This window comes from Phyllostomus discolor, chromosome 13 (genome assembly GCF_004126475.2).
Source record: "Phyllostomus discolor isolate MPI-MPIP mPhyDis1 chromosome 13, mPhyDis1.pri.v3, whole genome shotgun sequence".
Lineage (NCBI taxonomy): Eukaryota > Metazoa > Chordata > Mammalia > Chiroptera > Phyllostomidae > Phyllostomus > Phyllostomus discolor.
In genome coordinates this window covers 63,646,166-63,663,811 of record NC_040915.2, presented here as the reverse complement: position 1 = coordinate 63,663,811, position 17,646 = coordinate 63,646,166, and the positions used below count along the sequence as shown (strand labels likewise).

At 56.7% G+C, this 17,646-nt stretch overlaps 1 protein-coding gene and 1 pseudogene across 3 annotated transcripts in view; both read right to left on the bottom strand.

The window, feature by feature from the left end:
• Window positions 1-17,646, bottom strand: part of PKNOX2 (PBX/knotted 1 homeobox 2) — a 241,786-nt gene that overhangs the window by 202,589 nt on the left and 21,551 nt on the right. The gene's annotated exons all lie outside the window — the stretch shown is intronic.
• Window positions 2,818-3,793, bottom strand: LOC114510224 (annotated as a pseudogene).

Genomic DNA, 17,646 nt, shown 5'->3' with positions numbered 1-17,646 from the left:
AAAGACAGCTGATGGACACAGCTGCACTCCCACCCACTGTGCAGCTCAGCCCAGGGCCTGCCTGCCTCCCCGGCAGCTGACTCCACCCTGGGGCAGCTGGGCCGAGCTGGGAGCTCCAGGGCCGGGAGATGTCAGGCCACAAGATCCTGGCTGCATTCTTTCAGGCCTCAGCTCAGATGTCACCCCTCAGAGAGGCCTTCCCAAGCCACCCTGGTAGAATGTTGCCCACGGCCCTCCCACCCTCTACTCTCTTAACCTGCTTCGTTTTCCCTTCCGAGTAGTCATTACTGCTTTGCATTAAATGACCTAGATGTTGATCACGTGTCTCCCCTACCAGGATGTAAGCTTCATGAGGGCAGGAAGTCTGTGTTGATAATCGATCCCAGCACCCAGAACAGTACCTGATGCATAGTGCTGTGTTTCTGTTGGATGGGGGGATGGAAGGATGGATGGATGGAATGATGGACAAATAAATAAAAAGGTCCCTTACTCTCACCAGGCAACACTGCAGACAGAAACCCTTGTTTCACCCCAAGGAAGAAGATGGCAAATGAGACCTGCACGTCTTGTTGATTTCCGAGTGTCACCTCGACACAGAATGAACTCCTCCTGCTCACCGTCGGCCTCACGCCCTCCACCTGCAGCCGTGCTCTCACTCCAGTGCCAGGAAGAAGGGGGCAGGGGAGCAGGGGAGATCCGCTGTCTCCTGCCTGGCATCACCAGCACCACGCTGTGCCCCTGACCTACGAACATGGCCGTGCTTGAGCGGGCCTCGCAGCCTGCAAGATGGGTGTTACGGCCCTTTACCCCAGATAACAGCACTGGGGCTCAGAAATGGAAAGTAACTCACCCAGAGTGAGTGACGAAGGGGAGCCAACCCCCGGTCTCTCCCTTCCCCAGTGACGTCACACCGCAGGGTCTAGCCCTTTGCCTGTGCGTTGGCGTGTCACCCCAGAGGAGAAGCAGGCTGTGCCTGGCACACCCCTGAGATCCGGGCCTCGGCACGATTTCGGAAGTAGAGGGGAGACAGTGTAACCGCCTCATCCTAGTTTCCCTGAGACTTTCCAGGGTTCCCCGCTGAAGGCTTCATGTCCCAGGAAACCCCTTCGTCCCAGGCAAACTGGACAATCAGTCACCCTCAGCAGGAGGCCACCACAGCTGGAGACTGCATCCCGAAGTCTCTGAGCTGAAGAGCACAGGGTCCTCGGGAGGAGCCCGTCTCCTGCTCATCCCACCCGCAGCAGTGGGAAGGCCCATCTGTGTGTGTGCCTGTGGCCATGGGTCCCCCAACCCCACGCCTATGCCTGACTTGGGACACACAGGTCAGCGGCCACACTGGTATGGGGGCAATGCAGGAGACTGGGAGGCATCGTGGCCCTCCTGCACCCTGAATGCAGACTTTGGTCTCAGAACAAGAACTGCGTGGGCTCCTTCCCTAAAGGACTGCCACCACTAGGACTAGAGGACCTCCCGAAGTGAGGAGGGCAGACTCCTGGAACTCCAGCCAGTGAGGCTGGAGAGGAAGCACAGAGTTTGGAACTGCCAGTGAGTGACCAAGAAGTGCCACAGGGCCCATGGGACAGAGCTTCCCGATGCCCAGATCAAAGGCGTGGACTCAGAAGGAAAGGGCGCCTCTGCGGGTCTCTGTCTGTACAAGAAGCCGGCCCTCTGTTCTCCACACAGGCTTTGGCAGAACCTCTGTTGCATATTTTCATTCTCCTGCCTCCAGAGGGAAGACCCGTCCAGGGTTGTGTCCGTCCCCCAGCTCTCACCACCTCTACCACCTCCCTTCACCTCCAGGGATGGCCAAACTCCACCCCGGACCACCCTGATTCTGAGCAGGAGCTAATGAGTCCTGCTGCTGCTAGATTAAGAAGAGAACTGCCCAGAACATGGTCAAGGACCAAGTGGAGGTGAGGGTGGGGTGGAGAAGGCAGGGGGCAGGGTGTGAGGGTGCGTGAGGCACACTGTCCGCCTTCAAGATTTCTATGTCAGGGCCTCAGGAGAGGGGTTCTTGGCCCCTTCGTTCATGCACAACAAAGGTGGCTCTGACCTCACCTTGCAGCCCAGAGCTTTGGGCGCACCTGTCCTCTCCACCCTACAGGCCAGCCCCAGTCATGCCTGTGTTGTGGGCACGTGACTTCACGGACGTCCTTGGCTTTTCCACCTGGGTGTTTCCAGTGTGCCCTGGCCCTGTGTCCTCGGAGTTTCCCTGATGTCCTTCCCGTCTTCCTCGGCAGGCTATACCTCTCACCCCCTCCTCATCCTCCTCCCCTCCCACCTCAAAAGCAGACCCCCTTCTCTTCCCCCAGCTGTGCCACCTGGGCTCTGACCCTCCATCCACACGCACCCATCCACAGCAAGGGTGCATTCCTGCATCTTCAGCCTCCCTACCTTCACCTACAAACACTCGACCTCTCCCAGCCCCTTGGGCATGAGAGCTCAGGGAAGGGCGCAGCCCAGAGGCCCAGATATGTGGAACACCACTGGCCTGGGATCCTTTGGGGACCCACTGCTTACCAGTCCCCACCGACTGACTCCCTTAAACATGGTGAAGATTAGGTAAGCTAATGGACTTGAAGTATTGTATAAATTATAATGTGAATGTAAAGAATTATTTAGTCCTTAAATTGTTTTCTTAACCCTCTGAAATGATATCCCTCCCATCTCTCTTAAGCGATCTGTGCTCACAACGGCCATGAACTCATGTCCCCTTCTCCCCCAGCCCCTAAACCTGGCTGCCGCCCCACGACTCTAGCGGCACTGCCTTTGTGGTGGCCGAGTGCTCCGCAGTGGCTGAGCGCTCCAGGGTGGCTCTCTCTGCGGGTAGTGATGCCAGTTCCTCCCAGGTCAGCACCTCCAGTCACCACGCACAGGCTACCAGCACCAAATGTGATGAAGTGAGTGACTTTGCTCATTTTGCCCGCTGCTCTGTTTGGCAGCCAGTCTCTCTCCTCCCTCCTCAGCAATGGCGAGGTGGCTACCCTTCCCACAGGGAAGGGACACCCAGGGTTTGCTGCCTTTGCCGATAACAAAAATGCTGGAGAGCCGGGTAGCAAAGCCATTGCCATTGGCATCTGTCACATGAACTACATCAAAAGAACCAGGGCGTCTCTCTCTCTCTGCTGGTGGTCACACCAACTCTTCCCGGGCCAGCACCTCGGGTCACCATACACAGGCTACCAGTGTCGGACCCGACACGGTCAGTAGATTTGCCTGGGCCCAAATCAACCGGAAGGGTGCCGTCACTGAGATGAGGGGATCCGGGTAGCGGGTGGTCGAGCCTTGGGAGTCACCAGGCAAGGGATTCCTTTCATGCCCACAAGGATCTTCCTCACCATGCACTTGTCCTTGGCCTCCTCAGGTGGGGCACGATGGACAACGAAATGACCATTGGTATCAGAGATCAGATGGAACTTCTCTCTGGTCTTGTCAATGCTGGTCACACCCATAAAACGAGCAGGGCAGGTTACGCAGGTTCCGAGCTTGCCCTCAATCTTAATAAACTGCTGCACGCAGATCCTCTTCACTTCCTCTCCTCTGAGGGTACTCGAGTCTGTTCCTCCGGAAAATGATAGAGGGAGACATTCTCTCAGCGTGTGGGGACCGGCAGATGGCCGCAAAGCAAACACTCCGGTCAGTTTACCCAGCATCTGATGCTTTGGGGTTGCCGCACGCTTCACACGCTGCTCGGGACCACGAAGCTGCACTGGGCACGGAAACAGCTTGTCTTCACCATTTCTGCTGACGGCACCACTTCCCCTCTGATCGGCCATCCGAGCTGCAGGAACTTTGGCATCCTTGTTGATGCCTCCCTCACCACCACCCCAATTTCACTTCACGCCCCCAACCAACCCAGACTGACGACGCATTCCGACGGGGCGCAGTTCAAGCCCAGCATGTCCAACCCCGACGCGTACCTCCCTGTTGACTTTCTCCTTCCCCACCATGCACGCGCTAGCTGCTTCCTTTATCACTCTCCACCCTCTGGCAGTCACAGCCGTCTCCAGACTCCCCGCTCTCTGCTCTGGTCCCCCCTACACACTGGTGTGGGCAAGACCTTCCCATAAGGCAAAGTCTTCTCTTGTTGCTCCTTCTGTCAAAAACCTGCACTGGCCCCCGAGTCCAACAGAACAAAGTGCAGATTCCTTAGCACTGCGGCTCCGACCTGACCTCCAGCCCTAATCGACAGTCTACCTCTGTGCCACCCCCACACCCCAAGTAAGTCAGAGTAGCTCTCCTTCCACGACTGGGCTGCACACCGGGGTGACTTGGCGCCTTGGCATGTCCCAACTGTCTGTCAGAGTGCCTGTCTCCCACCACCGCCTATTCGAACCCTATGCTTCCTCCACGCCCAGCTCGCACGCCCTCTTCTCACGGAGCGCTCCCTGGCCACTGCAGAGAGCAGTTCATGTCCTCACCCAACTCGCCTGAGTCATCTGTGGTCCTCACCATCTGTGGCACAGCTGCTCATGCCTTGTCCAGTTTCTTCTACCAGACTTGTTCGCCGCTGAAGCATGTTTAACGCGCTTCTAAGTCCACAGTAGCTGTGCAATAACTATTTGCTAAATAAAAAAGTGAATGACTAAACTACGTCTCTCCGGGGGTTTCCACTCTAAGCACCAAATGGGGGATTTGCTCCTCCCCCATCCATGTGTCCTTTGGACGAGTCAGGCTGACAGCCAGCCATGCCTCCAGTCTGTCTCTTTTTGAAAAGATTTTATTTATTTTTAGAGATGGGGGAAGGGGGGAAAACAGAGAGGGAGAGAAACATCGATGTGCAAGAGAAACATCGTTGCCTGCCCCAACCAGGGACCTGTCCCGCAACCCAGGCATGTGCCCTGACTGGGAATCGAACCAGCGACCTTTCGGTTCACAGGCCAGTGCTCAGTCCACTGAGCCACACCAACCAGGGCTGGCCTATCTCTTACCAGATTTGCTGCTGTTGTTATTGTTGTTGTGCCTGACGCAGAGGTCTCGTTCTCTGTCGCAAAGCTTTCTGCTTCTTTGCACCCTTCCCACATTCTCCTCCCACCCCTGTGTCCTCCCAAGGTGTTTGGGGGGGCAGTGCTCTGTCCCCCTCTCTTGGACCCTGTGGTCCTCCGGAATCTGTCTTTGCTCACTGCTCTACTCGTGAAGCCTCTCCCTGAGTGATCTCACCCGCGGACCAACGGCTCCCACACCTCTGCCTCCAGCCGTGTCCTCTAGCAGGTACGTTCAATTTCCTGACAGACAGCTCCGCATCTCCAGCTTAATGTCCCACAGAGATCGAAACTCAGTATGTTTTTTTTTTTCTTAAAAAAAAAAAAAGGATGGAAGGAAGGGAGAGAAGAAGGGCCCAGAAGACCCATCCCTCTTCCTCTTTCCCTAGCAGTCATTGAAACTGCCGTCCACCCAGTACACAGGTAAAATCGTAGGTCTCCACAGTCCTTCCTTTCCCGCACCCTCTCAGAGCGCTCTAGCCTGGCCCCTCCCCTGTACCCACAGCACCGCAGCCTCAGCTCGGCCCTCACCGTGGCTTCCCGGAATCTATCTGATCCTTCCCGTGTTAGTCCTGCTCCTTGGCACCTCCCACGGGATCTTCCTGAAACACAAATCTGTCCAAGGTGCTCGCCCGCCTAAAGTCCCTTATGCTAACGACGACTACAATTTACGGAGCACCCTCTTGGCTCCAGAATTGCCCCTGGCACTTTATGTGATTAACTCAGTCCTCGCAACAGCTCAACGAGATAAGTACTATGTTTACACCTTCTTTACAGAATAGAATATTGAGGCACTAAGGGATTGTCACTCTCCGAGGTCACACAGAAACAAATGCCAGAGCAGGACACCCACTCCTGCGCCTGCTTCTCAGCCCCGATTTCCTTCTGTGTCTTCAAAGGCTCCGCATTGGCTGTATGAAAACTATTCTCCTTGAGACACCAGTCCAGCGAGGCTCTCCGCAACCCGGCCATGCCCCTGTTCCCTCACCTCCTGCTGTTCTCTGGACCATGCCTCGTGCTCCCAAATCCTCAACTGCTTGTATTGTGCACGCACACCATGCTGGTTCACGTACGCATGCTTCTGTGCAGGGGGATCTCTTTGCTTAACTCTTTCATGCCTGCACTGGGCCACATTTTGGACCATTTTCTACACAAGTCAGCTTAGAAGTCACAAGGAACAGTTCCTTCCAACCTCCCGAAAGCATCCGCCTGAGCTGGGTGTCCCTCTGGTGCTCCCACCCTTGAAGTTTCCTTTGCAGATTCCCCCCCACATTGCAGGCCCCCCAGGGGTGGGGTTCGGGCTCACTGGCCTCTGTATCTGCAGAGCACACAGAGTGCCAGGACGCAGTAGGTGGCCCGTGCCTATTCGCTCCACCCCCTCAACTGCCTCCAGCCCCAGAGCGCTGCTTGCTTCGCCCCGCACTTCAGAAGGCTCACACGGGAGGGACAGACGGACGGACGGACAGACGGATGGAGGGCCCTGGAGGGGCTCTGGTGTTTGTCCCCTGCCAGTGAGGGGCTGAGAGCTCTGTCTGCTGTGCAGCAGTGCAGCCCCTCCCTGGGCAGCGGTGGGGACACACAGGGCACAGGAAGACCACCCTGCACCTCAGCGAGGACGTCTCCCCCGCGGTACACCTGCAGAGCCACCAGGCCTCTCTGGGGACAGACATTTCTGCACGTGGCAGTTCAGATACCTCGTCCACGGAGGCTGCAGGGCTTGGAGGGAGATTTGAGGAGGGAGGAAATGGGGTCCAGAGCCTCATGGCTCCCCCCCCCCCGCCACTGCCCCAACCCCACCATCAGCATTTAACATTTCCCCAGGACCCAGCGAAATCAGGGCAAATGCTCGGGAGCAGCGGGGGCGGGGAAGGGTCACAGCTGCAGCCCGGCAGGCCCCCGGCCCCCAGCATGTCTGGGGTGAGATGGGGGCTCTCTTGGGGATGCCATTCAGGCCCTGTCTTTGGGGGGAAAAGAGCCAAAGAAAAACATGTATTTATAACGTGAACTTCCCTCTTCTCCTTCCCCTCAGCTAACTGATTAATTAAATGAATACAAAGGCCGTCTTGTTGGGAGCCCCGGCCGCACGGACCCTCTGTGTTTTCTTTAAGCCGGCCCAGCAAACAGGAAACAAAAGGCTTAATTCTGTCTGGTTTCGTGACGGGGGCTGGATGTCACAGCCAGAGGCTGGGGGTCCGCCAGGCCCCGCAGAGCCACCACAAGGCGGCTCGAGACCCCCAGCCTCCCGGTCGAGCCGACCACCTCACAAACACTCGATTCCCCAGCCCCGAGCAACAGCCGAGCTAGCCTGGCTCTGGAAGAAATGCCTACAGGCTGGGGGAGAAGCGACGGGGGATCCAGCAGGGCCCCAGAGAAGGCCCTGGAAGGAGACCTCCGAGGGAGTGAGTCGGAGGAATGTGACCCGCTGGGCCCCTAAGAAGGGAGCAAGGGAGGCAGCTGAATCCGGGACTTTCCTGGTGAGTGAGCTGAAAAATCGCCGTTTCCCACCTGCCACACTCCCTATCCCCGCGAGTCTCCCCGGCAGTCTCTAGCTGGCAGCCACACCGGTGCCGCGGTCTCCCTCTCACAGGCGGGCACTGTAGGCAGAGAGGGACCGGGATGGCCTGTCACATGCCGCCGTGCACCCTCCCAAGCTGCCCTGACCCGAGCCCCTTGCACTATCTCCTTCTCTCCAAGGCTGTGCCCTCTCTCCCGTGGCCAGGCCTGAGGAGCCATTTCCTTTTCTGGGAGTCCCCAGAACTTTGATGTTGCGGGGTGTGGGGGGGGGCTACATTTTTTCTACCAAGGAAGAAAGCAGTACCTAGGGATGATTTTGGCTGCTCTGGATGTACCTCCAGAGGAGCTCCCAAGACATCGAGGGTCCAAAGGATGTGCCCCAGCCCACCTCCCCCACCTCCCAAGCCTAACCAGGACGGCCCCAGCCGGGTGGCTCTGTTGGTTGGAGCATCGTCCTACAGCAAAAGGTTGCGGGTCCGATTTCCAGTCAGGGTCTATAGCTGGGTTGTGGGCTCCGCCCCAAGTCGGGGCGCGTGCAGGAGGCGACTGGTCCATGTGTCTCTCTCACATCCATGTTTCTGTCTCTCTCTCGCCCCCTCCCTAGCTCTCTCAAATCAATAAAAACATATCTTTGAGTAAAGATTTAAAAAAGAAAACTAAGGACATGGCAAAGAGGACCCACCTCTCTGGCCCGACCTAAGCTCTCAGCTCAGGATGCTTTCGTGGGAACCAGGCTCTGGGACGCCAGCGAGGAGCCCGACGGGATGAGATGACGCCACAGAGAAGGTGACCAGGGCTGAATCGAGGCCCGTGGTCTGAACCACGTGAGCCCAGCCTCGCCCCCTCCTTCAGACTCACAGTGCACTCGGGAAGCTTCACTGAGTCCCTCCACGCGCCAGGGTCCTCAGCCCCAGGGGCGCGTCAGCGAACAAGGGAGACACGTCCTGCCCGTGCGGCTGCGCATCCCTCTGGAGGACAGAGCAGGACGGCCAGTGCCGGCTGGGTCGCCCACCCATTCCTTTGCTCAACAGGCACTCACTGAGGGCACGGAGGACGCAATGGTGGCCAACCAGACACTGTCCCTGACCTCCTGGGCCAGGTCAGACAGGCGAGTCAGATATCAAACGCCAGACCACACCAATACATACACACGTGATGGCGAACTACGATGGCCCCGGATGGGGAAGAACCCTGGGGTCTGAAAGATCCCTCTGGCGTCGGCGGGGAGAGGAGCCGGGGGCAAGGGGCCAGCAGAAAACAGCCACAGGTGTCGCAGTGGGCCAGGCGGGCGGTGACAGGTGTGGGCCAAGGGCGTGACACGGGGAACGGAAAGACGTGTGCAGGGTCAAGACTTAGCTTATATAAAAGGTCGCGTTGACCGGACACAGGACTGGGCCAGTGGCTGTGAGGGGCAGACCAAGGTCCAGGATGATGCCCGGTTTTCAGCTCAGGCACCTCGGCGAATCCTGCAGCTCTTCAGGGAGATGGGCGGGCGGGGGAGACACAGACTAAGTTGAGGGCAGAGGAGATCAAGTTGGTCTGGTCCTTTCTCTTCCCTCCCAGCCTCCAACCCTTGAGAGAGAATCTCTGCTCCTCCCTTTGCCTTATTTCCTGGGGTGCCTGAAGACGGCGGCCATGGAGAACAAGCTTTCTTGGCAGGAGGGCCCTCTGGCCCAGTCTCCCCTCCTGGGAGGCGGGAGGCCCGCACCCGGGATCCGATGTGCACTGAACGGCATACAAAGTGCGCTCCTTGTCCCCAGAAACATCAGTGTCCTGAGAAGGCTGAGCCACGGAGGGGCGAGTGCCCTTCCCCGGCATCCAGTGCGAACTGGGGCTGCGCCTCAGCTGGTCGGGCTTGCAGCCCCGGCTTCCCTTGGCGAGTGGATGTTAAGCCTGTCTTACCCAGTCCAGGGGGAAGCAAGAAGAGACCCAATAATCCTTAAGCAGCTGAGGAGTCCCAAGTCAGTGATCTGGGACAGTGACATACACTGTATTGTTTTCTTTGCAATAACTGATTAAACTTCTGTTTTGGGTTTCCCTGGATGGATACTAAATTACATTTGCACTGAATGAGTGTGTGGAGCTGCCAAGGTGCCTGGCAGTGAGTGAAGGTGAGAACGGAGGAGGTTCTGCGATGAGAAGGGGGTGCCCAGAGGCGGTGGGCAGCCTGGGCGCCAGCGGAACCCAAGCGCTTCAGCCCCTTCGGAGCAGGGCAGGAGCTCCAGAAATGCACACATCGAGTTGTGAAGGCCAGAGCAGCTGGGGCTGGTCAGCTGGGCAGAAGTGCCGGCAGGTGCCAGCTGGGGTGGGCAGAAGGCCTGGGGTGGGGACTCTGACAACCCCCAGTGAGAAGGGGAAAGAAAGGAGAGGAGGGAGAGGAGGAGGAGAAAGAGAGGGCGGAGGATCTGCCAAGGAACAGGAAAGAACGGAAAGGGGAGGGGAGGGGTGGCAGGGGGGATGCACCTGGGTGGGAGAAGCCCGGAGTCAGGTCCGCAGGGCTAGGACTAAAGGTCACCTGAGAGCAGGCCCCTGTCACAGGTTGAAGAGACTCCCAGGAAGACAGAAATGAACCTGCATTGATGAATTTGCTCTGCAGGGAGAAGACTGTCTCCCAAGGTCACCTGTGCTCAAGCTAAAGTTACCTCGACACTCGCACGACCGGGCTGATGTGGGCAGGAATGAGTGTACTGAAGGAGACCCAAAAAGCAGGTTTTTAAGGGAGAAAAGGCTCCCACCCCACCGCCCCTCCTTCTTACCCCTCAGATACAGCCAAAGTGGGAGCCCAAGGTAGAAAGGCTGGCAAAGGGGGAGTGTCCCCAGCCCGTCCCTGCGGATCTGCCCTTTCCAGCCTAAAAGTCAATGGGAGCGAATAGGATTCTAGACCCGGAATTCTTGGAACTCTGCGGGAGAAGCGAGGGTGGAACACTGAGAGCCCTCCACATGGGGGCTCCGCTCTGGGCCCTGACAGCTCATCCCTCTGCTCGCCGCCTTTCTGATCAGTAGACCTGAGAACAAGCCCTGGCAGACTCAGACCCGGAGCTCAATCTCCCAAGCATCTCTCCAGCACAGGCCTGCCTCTGAGGTCCAAACAAAGAAGAACTGGCTGCTTCCCTGGAAAGTCCTCCATGGGTCCTGCAAGGCCAATGGAGTTTGTGGGAAAGTAACAGCCGGGCTTCCCAGAGCCTGCCATCTGCGGCCCTCGGCTGAGGTGCAGCCCACAGAGCTGGCTACGCGCAGGGCAGCATGGGTGGGAGCAAAGAGGACCCACACAGAGACCCCCATAGCCCTTTCCAGGGGTCCCACCAGCTCTCTGCAAAGGCAGCTGCTGCCTGAACAGCCCCAGCTGCCCCACTGACCCCAACTTTACAGCCACCAGGGCCCCTGGGCGTGTGCGCTCTCCCCAATGACTCCGGCTCACCCCCGCTCTTGCCCCATCAGAGCTTGCGCAGGAGAGGACTATGAGGCAGTTATTCATTATTAAGAAGAACCCCCAGCAGAAGAACTCTCCCAGCCTAGTTATGTGTTACTAAGCAAGTTATCCACTCTCTGAATATCAGTTTTTACACATATAAAATGGGATAATAACATCTCCCTCGCAAAAGCAGTATTTCCCGCACAGTTTCTAAGAGTTCAGGCTCAGAACCAGACTTCTGGGGTGCTAATCTTACCTTCCCAAATCACTAGCTGTGTGACCTTTGGCAAGTGCCTTAACCTCTCTGTGCCTCTGTTTTGTTAACTACAATATAAAAGAAGATAACAGTGTCTACCTCACAGAACTGCTGTGAGGAGTGAATTCACGCGAAGAGCTCAGAACAACGCCTGGCATGTACTAAAGGCTCAATATGTTTTAGTTATTATCACCAGCAGAGTTCATGTTGAGAATTAAATGATCTGGAGCATACAAAGCATCCAGAGGCGGGCAGGTTTGTGGCCCCCAGTCCTGTGTCCCCACAGGAGGGTCCCCCCACCCGGTGGGGACCACACTGCCCGGCACACAGTAGATGCTCCCTGGTGATGGCACCTTTCTCCTCACTGAGCATGTGTTGAACTAGCCTGTTTTAAATTTGTGGAGTTTGCATTAGTGGCAAAATATCCAAGTGGGAGCATTTCAGCTGAAGCAGTTGGGAGGAGGAGCAAGGCCCCAGGGGACGTTGAAGGGAGAGTAGGACTGGGGGGTCCACTGATTGAAGGACTCACGGAAACCCCAAAGAGGGGCTGAACACCCCCCTTCGGTCATCCAGTGTAATCCCAACCTTGGGAAAGGGGAGAATGGCGGGCAGGGGGCGAGGGGGCAGCAAGGGGCTGAGTCCCCTGCCGTACAGTGAGGACCCTCCTGGGGGGACACCGGACTGGGAACCACAAACTGCCCTCCAGACGCCCACAGCCCACTGACTCCGCCTTCCCAGGAACCCGCTGGAAAACCCTCCTGGGTCACCTCCGGATGGGAAGCATCCGCCAGGCCCCGGGGAGGATGACTGCTCCTGAGGAAGGCTGGGAGTGGGAGTGGCCTAGGGTGGGGCAGGGGTGGCCAGCAGCTCTCCCCGGGGGACCAGAGAACCCTGGTGGGAGCGGAGGAGCTGAGTGTGCAGAGCTATCTGCTGGGGCTTGCTGGAGCCCTTGGAGGCGGGTCCATAGGCAAGCGCCACGCAACCCGGGGAAGCCCTGAGACATCGCGCTGCTCTTTGTGTTCCCCGCCTCCGGGCCGCCAGCAGCTTAGAGCCCGAGTAGCGCGCATCCAGCTCGCGGATACCGCCTTGGCTTACGGAGGGCCTGCAGAGTCATTAGTACGCTTCGGGCCCACCACACCCCAGTGGGAAACTGCTGGCCCTGCCCCCATCCCACAAATGAGGAAACTGAGGCTCAGGAAAAGCAGCAAATTTGGAATGTGCTCCATTGCGGCCTTGGGCCCCAGCCCCCTGCTCTGAGGTTCCCACTCTGCACCCACAGTGCTGCCTCTTACTCAGCCCCTCATCTCACAGGAAAGGGCACAGGGCCGGGGCCAGGGTAGGGTGAATTCTTGCCTGCTCCCGTTCCCAGGCCACTGTCTGTCTCTGCAGCAAAGCTTCCTCCCTGGGTCTGAGGCGGGTGGGGAGGGGTCGGGGTTATGGCAGGCACAGGACAAAGCAGCCAAGCCTCTCGTAATAAGGAAGAGCTGGCTGTACATTATGCACACATTTGTAAGTTATGAGCATTACAGAGAGAGAGAGGCACATAAATTAAAGCGGCCAACTTGTATGCGCACATACACGCTGGCACGGGCAGAAGGCTGGCTCTAAATGGCAAAAATTAGCAGCTTGAAACAGTAAAAAACCTCAACTTTGCCTCAGAAAGACGCAGGGCAACTTCACAGAGTTTTATGTGGCCCATAAATTAGAGCCGAGAGAGGGCCTCGCTGCAGACAGGGGCTCTCCGCCGCGCAGATCCGCCGTGTGGCAGCATTACAAATGTCCCGGGCGGTTTATATACAACAGCACAGCATGAGTTTGCTGGGGGGTATTGGAGCTGGTAATTGCTATTCTAAAACTGGCCTTGTAAGCTTGAAGAAATGTTTTGAAGGGGGGAAAGAGCCAATTTAAGAGCTTTATAAAGCCATAAATGCCTTCTGAGCAAACCAAAAGTAATCTATCTGGAGAGACAGGTCATCCCTCAAACCCCACTGAAGACCCCTGCAATGCTGCACGGCCCAGAGGAGTCCCCCTGAGGTCCCCGTCGCCACAACGGAGTCACCTATATGGACCCGGGGCTGCCATCTGGTGACCCCGGGACAATCTTCCCCTGGACGCAAGAACCCGCCGGCCCCTGACAGCTCCCAGTGATTTTCTCTGCCAGCGGACTGGTTCCCCCAAACAAACAGGACAGTCATGGCTCCCCGTGTCTTCCTTCCAGGGGCCCTTCCTTCCTGGGTGGGCCTAGCAAATGGGGAGGGGTGGCCACGGGGGAGGTGTGGGGAGATCCCCAACCTGGCCTCAGTTCCATCCACAAAGTGGGGCCATTGTGAGGACCGAGCAAGGGAGAGTATGTCAGCACCTGCCCCTCGCACTCAATAAAGAGCAGCTGTTATTATTTTATGGGTGTTGGTGCGTGTGGAACAGGGGTGCCCCGGTCAGAGGGCACCTTCGCAAGGCCCTGCCTTCTTCAGACCCTCCCCTGCCAGGCCCTCTGGGTCAGGGTGCCCATCAGGGCGTCGTTTAGGAATCCTCGCCAGCAGTGCGCGGGCTTGGACGCCGGCCGTTTCCCCGGGAAACAGTCCCAGCGCCTGCTTCCTGACTTAATTTACTCTCATCTCCCTTCAGACACATTCTTTAGCCACAGCCCCTGCCCTGGCCTCGCACTTTTGCCCAGACAGAGAGTGCCCTACTAACCCGGATTACCATCTCAGGTTCTCTTCTCGCCACGGGAGGTATAACCTCCCCCAGGTCTGTGGCCAGGAAAGCCAAGACTCAGGGAGAAGCAGCCAGACTCCTGTTCTCCCACCCTCCGTCCTCAGCCCCCAACCTCCCGCTCCTCCCTCTTCCACAGTGGCCTCCGCCCGATAATCCCACTCGCTTTCGGATACCAATATTTCATAACGGAAAACAAAAGCCATATAATGCACAATTACCCACTTTCCATTGTGTTTTAATGGCCCTATTGACAGCACGGAGCACCACACAGGAGCCGTAGAAAGGGATTCGAGATCAAGCTTCCAGTGAAATGTGTTTTTAGTTATATGTATTTTCATAGCTTTTGCAACACCTTATTAAAGTTGAAAGCTATATATAACAGCACTACCGGTGGCACTTTCCAATACACCACTAAAGTCACATTTCTTTACAGCCCAAACAAATGTGACCCAGCTGCCTCTAAGCAGGACTTCCCATGTCCTCTTCCAGCCCTCCTGAGCCGTCCCCGACGCCCCCTCCCAGCACTTTTGAAGAGTGGGCCGGGAGATGAGACGTTCCGCTAGGGCGCTGCGGCAGGCTCAGCCACACTGGACCTCTTACGACCCAAAATCACGAGATCGGAGGTCTTCCCCGCTCCACCCCTCCACCCACAACTCTCCTACTCGGAAGTGTCTTGGTCTCATTGCTGTCCCCTGCCCCAAATCCGGCCGAGCGAGTTCCCATTTCCGGGACTTTGCTGAGGCCGTGGTGTCCTCCCGGCTCGCTGCCCGCCCGCCCCTCTTTCTCTCTGTGATCTAAGTCCCCAGCCTCAAAAATGGCTTGGCCCAGTCACAAGATCAAGCCACTGTGCGGGAGGCTGCCTGGGGATGGGGATGAGCCCGGGACTCGGGACTCGAGACAACAGAGCTGCTGCTCACGTTAGCTGGGTCCCCTGGAGCAAGCCTCTGGCTGCTCTGTCTTCATGCTGTGGTTCAGCTACAAAATAAAAGTTTGAAATGTTCGAAATGCAGGATTACAAGGGTCCTTTCAGTTTTGGAATTCCTGCCTGAAAACATATTAAGGTTTTCTGGGCAATACCTACTAGGTGCTTGGTGCCATAAGGACAAGACAGGGTCCCCATTCTCAGGGAACCTGCAATTTCCTGGAGGAGAAAGGCACATCAGAAGGAAAAGTGAGATTACAGCAAACACTTTCAGCTCCAGTTCAAGATAGCGACATATAAAAAGTCATGAGGCAGTACCTGATTAGACACCAAATGAATTGTGCAGGCAGTAATTGCTCTAGGCCGAGGAGTCCCGAGGAGGAGCGAGTGCCAGCCAAGGGTGGGCTCATCACGGGCGCTGTGCTCACTAGGTGGGGACCGGCCCTGGGCCTGAAGGACACATGCGAGACTTGCCCCCACAGGAACGGCCAGAGTGTAAGTCCAGGTAAGTGGACCTTTACAGCCATGGCGGTCATCAAAGGGCAGGGTCAGGGCACAGGGCATCACCCAGTGACAGCAGACGTGAGCTTCGTGCCAAGAAACTAAGAGAAGACTGTAAGCCAAAGCAGAGGTGAGCTGCAAAGGGCTCTAAGTGCCAGGCTAAGATGTTTGAACTGGGTCCTGTAGGAAGCAAGCAACCATTGAAGTGAGCACAGAGTAGTTTTCAGAGAATGACTCGAGCAGCGGTCTGCAGAATGGGTTGGAAGTGAGAGGCACAGGCAGGGAGGAAACCCAGGAGAAGGCAGTGGCTGCAGTGCAGGCAGTGAGAACGGAGCGGCGTGCCAGGCACAGAGAAGGCTGGGAGGACAGCCTGGCCTCAGAAAGGTTGTGGATGGGCTGACCGTTTGTTTACTGTTCAAACTTGAACACTTTCAAGAGTGAGGAAGGAGACAGGACAATGACTCCGGGACAACAGACTGCAACCAGGATTGTCCTGGGCAAACTGGCGTGGATGGCAGCTCTGCAGACCAGAGCATGGAGGGGGGGGGGAGGAAAGGTGGCCTCCACCGCTTTGAGCCTGTGAGACGGGAGGTGTGAGAGTGGACAGCAATAAATAGGTGGGCGAATGGGGGAAGCAGCGGCACGGAGCAGCAAAGACATAAGGGAAGGGTTCGGAGCAGATTTCAAATTCTTTGAAGACAGAACTCAATCTTATCTGAATTATCACACAGACATTTGCCAAACTGAAAGAAGATCAGGACCCTGCTGAGTGGGGGGGACTAGGAGGCACGGTACCCCTCTGCCCTGGGCCTTGTTTGTTTTCAGGTATGTGGTAAACACAGGCGCCAGCAGAAGTGACGCCATTGAGTGGGGTCGGTAGGGCACGTGAATGTCCCACATGAGATGGACAGCAATTTGAACATTTCACCTAAAATGTCATATAGCGTGCTAGAGTGTGATATTGTTGTTACAGAATTACATGCTTATGGTTTTGTGGTAAAAGATTTTTATGTAATAAAAAGGGGGCATTATTTGTGCCGGACCCTGTATTTCAATAGACGTACCTCCTGGTGGGTTTGCCCCACCGCCCTCTGCAGCCAGGGACGTCCCATCGTGCCCTGGTGGTTCGAACATGCACTGAAAACCTACATGGGACCCGCACAGGCAGGGACTCAGCCAGCCCCGCTCCAAGCAGGGCAGAAGGGGCAGGGCACCAAATGTACCCACGCCCCTCTTCTGACTAAAATGCAGAAAATGATAGCCAAAGAAAGAGGAAATTCAGCCTAAGGAATAAAGAGAACAAAACTGCAGCCTTCCCCTGCCTTGGGCTGACTGGGACTTTTCTGTCCGGGAATCTCCAGTCAACAGCTTCTGCTGTGTCCTGTCCAAGCTGAGGGGTAGCACCCAGGACCAGCACCCAGAAACCTGAGGACTTCCCTGCAGACTGCCGCTCCCCTCAGTGGGGCTCGATTCCGGGGTCACGCCCGCACCTCTGTAGCAGACATACAGGCTCGCCAGTCGGGTCGCATAACATTGTCCTCAGTAGGATCTGATAGAGCTCCAATGACCCAGATATTTGAGGCAGAAACTAAACTTTGGCTATGAATTATCCAGGAACCTGTGGCTGCAGTTACTTGATCGAACTAATCTCCCTGAGAGTGTTGATTACTGCTGAGTTAACAGGACAGGGATTTGGGGCAGGACAAAGTCGCCTGGCTCAGGACTTCTCCTTGACCTGCAAGAATTTGCTCCCAACCTCAGAAAGAGTTCCCTCTGGGGACCTTCTGACAACATCAGCTCCACGAGTCTCCTCGCTGATCAGGCACCGGCAGCATCAGGACAGAACAGCAGCACGGCAGCCCTCCACCTCTTCTCCCCGCACACACCTGCAGGGTGCGGTAAAGCCCTTTCAGTCCTGACGGACCGGCAGCCCTGAGTCCTGCTGAGCGCAGGGCGCCCCTGAACAAGTGACCCATCAGGACAGTCTGGGGGAGCAGGCAGTGTCGAGCCCCAAGGAGGTTGTGCTACACCACACGGAGAAGAACGGTTCTCGCTCTCTCCCCCCCACAATCACTGGACAGAAAACAAGGACTCAGCTTACAGCTCAGGAAACGCACCGCACACAGCTAGCTTCCTCTGAATGCCTGCACATCGCCTCCCACACTCGCCTTCATTGCCTCGCCTCTGAATGAGAGTAGGGATGATACAAGCCTGTCTCCAGGGGCTATGGTAGGATCAAATGAGGTAATAAAAGTGCCAACATAGTAGGAACTTAGCAAATGTTAGGGTTTTAGCTCAGCCGACACTTTAACAGTGCGATTAGCGCTGCCATGAAATTGGTGTT